This window comes from Gossypium arboreum, chromosome 13, assembly GCF_025698485.1.
Source record: "Gossypium arboreum isolate Shixiya-1 chromosome 13, ASM2569848v2, whole genome shotgun sequence".
In the NCBI taxonomy this organism is placed as follows: domain Eukaryota; kingdom Viridiplantae; phylum Streptophyta; class Magnoliopsida; order Malvales; family Malvaceae; genus Gossypium; species Gossypium arboreum.
Genome location: NC_069082.1, coordinates 68,446,173 through 68,449,044, shown reverse-complemented (window position 1 = coordinate 68,449,044; position 2,872 = coordinate 68,446,173). Strand labels below are relative to the sequence as shown.

The 2,872-nt window shown below is 32.0% G+C and overlaps 1 long non-coding RNA gene across 1 annotated transcript; it reads left to right on the top strand.

Annotated features, from left to right (window-relative positions):
• The first annotated feature begins 382 nt into the window (after positions 1-382).
• Positions 383-2,421, top strand: LOC108461939 (uncharacterized). Its single transcript, XR_001867892.2, has 3 exons — positions 383-687; positions 1,187-1,311; positions 2,097-2,421. It is a non-coding gene; the product is annotated as an uncharacterized LOC108461939 (long non-coding RNA).
• Positions 2,422-2,872: the final 451 nt, after the last annotated feature.

The window sequence follows — 2,872 nt, the reverse complement described above, 5'->3', positions numbered from 1 at the left end:
GAGTTTTTTTAGGATCGTTCAAAGACTATGATACAAAATTAATTAATTGTGGAAGTCATGGGTAGATGTGAGTGAGGGTCAAACTTGATGTTCAAAATCCATTGAAGTGGCAAAAGAATATTCGTTTGTCTCACAAGGATCCGGTATATGTTTGCTTTCAATATGAAAAGCTAACTCTATTATGTTTTTTTGTCATATTCTAAAATTAGATCTAATAATTTTGAGGGTTATTTAGGGATTTTAGCTCAAATATGTTCAAAAATTCGTAGTATGGTAAACCAAAAATGTCTTCGTCTATGGCTTTTAGAAAATTAAATCATTTTTTGAAAATGATATTCAAAAACCCTGAATTTTGAATAAAGGATTGTTTTGAAAAGGGGGTTAAAGCCAGGGGTATCAAAAGGGAAATTTACCAAAGTTTAAAATTAACCTATTTCTTCTCCCCACCTACAGCAAACTCACGAAACTTTTTCCCCTTCTCTTTGTTGTTGTTGTCCATTGCATCCCCAAGCATCCTTCACTTATTTTGTCTTCCAAACATCAATTCTTTTTATTCTTATCATCTTCCAAGCATTAAATCTCTCTAGAATTTCAGAATAACACTAAAAATACCATCAATTTTGTCATCTCCCAAACCTGTGAGTTTTCTGGATTTCCAACCAAACGTTCATTTTTCTCCCATCGAAGGTAACATTTTGATTTCCTATTAGTTTTTGATGATATCACGTCTTTTAAATAGAGTTTTTACCTATTGAATTGAATGTTTTGAATAAAAGACGAAAATTTGGTCATTAATGGTAGATTTCAGGATTTTAAAGGAAAATGATGTTTCAAAGTATTTTTCAACTTGTTTTGATATGGTTAGGAGGTTTCTAAACTTCCCTTAAAGTTTTGTTCAAGAATTTTGAGGTTTTATTGAATTTTCGTGAAAATTGCCATAATATGTCGAAATTTTGAAACCATGAATTTTTATAGTTTTGAGTAGATAGAAGATTGAGAATTGTTCTTGGACATTTAATTAGTCAATTTGAATCAATTTCATGTGATAGGAACGAGTAGGTATTGAGATTTTTGTGTTTTGGCTAAGCTTGTCGAAATTTCAGTTTCATGAGAATTTAACTTAGGCTTGTGTTTTTAGTTGATTTTGGTGAGTCCTTGGCTAAATGATAATTGTGTGTGTTTTTAGTTTAAACTTTCGACGACAAGGCAAAAACGCGAACAGTGAGTGTTTGGAATCGCTACTTATAAACACGATTCATAGTGTTATTTGGGAACTTAGGAGTAGCCTAAACCCTACTCTAAGTTTTGAGTGTAAGCTTTCTTAGACCTTTGCTTAATTTGTGAAATATTTGATTATGTGTTGTGGACTTGAGAATTAAAATGTGATACTGTAACATGTGAAATATGCTTGTGATTGTTATTGTGAAAGTGTTAGTTGTGAGTGTGTTGTACATACCGATTGACAGTGATAATGTTGTGTTTATAATGTGAATATGCAGTGAAAAAGTGCAAAGATCGGTAAGTTATTATGTGGTTTTATTGTGGATACTTTGGCCTTGTGACTTTATGAGACCATTGGGTATAGTTGGCATGCCGTAGGATTTGTGAGTACTCACCTATATGTTGTGTTTTTGGGGCATTGAGGCCCGGGACAATTTCAAAAAGATAAGGGAATGTGAGCTAAGCTCCTTTCCCAGGGATATGTTGGTGTGTTGGAGAGCATTAGCTACATACTACGCTTTTAGGATATGTTCGACTCTACAAGTCATTTGCTGTGTTAGAGATCTGTGTATTCGATGTGTAGTGATTGAGCCAACTTTTATGTTTCATATGCTGAAGTGCCAAACTATCGTTAAATATGTTTTCATAAAATGTGATATTATGATATGTGATGTATGCATGAACATGTGGATTAATAAGCTAAATGTGTTGATCAATATTACATGAATACGTTAGTATGTTCTCATAATAATATGCGCATGTAATTGAGCTTTGATTGTTTTCGGTTAATGTGTGGATGCATGCCTATTTGGTGGTAATTCTAATCATTCACTGAGTTTGTTTAAGCTTACTCACTCTTTTTTAAACCATTACAGACTGTTAGCATTGCGGTTGAGCGGTGTGAAAAATTTCCAAGGGAGTGATCCAAGTAGATTTAGCATTTGAGTAGGTGATTTATAGTTGTTTTATACTGCGGGAATAAGGCAATGTGGTAGAATTTTTATTTTTCTATTTCCATGATGTTTTAGATGTTTTCTCGATATTATTACTTGTAGAAATTATGGATGTTTGTTATTAGTTCATTGGATGGTTTAGTTTAAATTATTGATGTTACATGGAATTGCAGATTCTGATTTTTTTTATACTGAATTTTGAAGTTATAAATGCATGATGATTTAGTATATGTATGGTTGTGTAAAATGCCCTGTTTTAGTGTTCTTTTTGTTGTTTTATGTAGTGGTATCGATAATCAAGTATTTAGTATCGATACATCCATGATATTTCGAATATGTAGGAAGTCAGTAGCTCATTTTGGTATCGATACCATTTCTCGAGTATCGATACTCGGGGTAAAAAATACCGGTGCATTTTGGATTTGTATCAATAATTGTTGAGCTTTAATTTTTGTAAGAAAATAAAATGTTGATTTGGTACCGATATTCTGATTAGTATCGGTACCATATATGAGAAATATCGATACCATTGAAATAGTATCGATACCTTTGTGATCTTTTGGTAATTTTTGTTAAGTAGTTTTAAAGCATACTTATATCTTATTGCAAGCTTGTATAATGTATGTTTAGTATAATTTAATGTCGCCTAGGGTATTCTTGGCTTGGAATCTCTATAAATGATTCAAACTTGATGATGT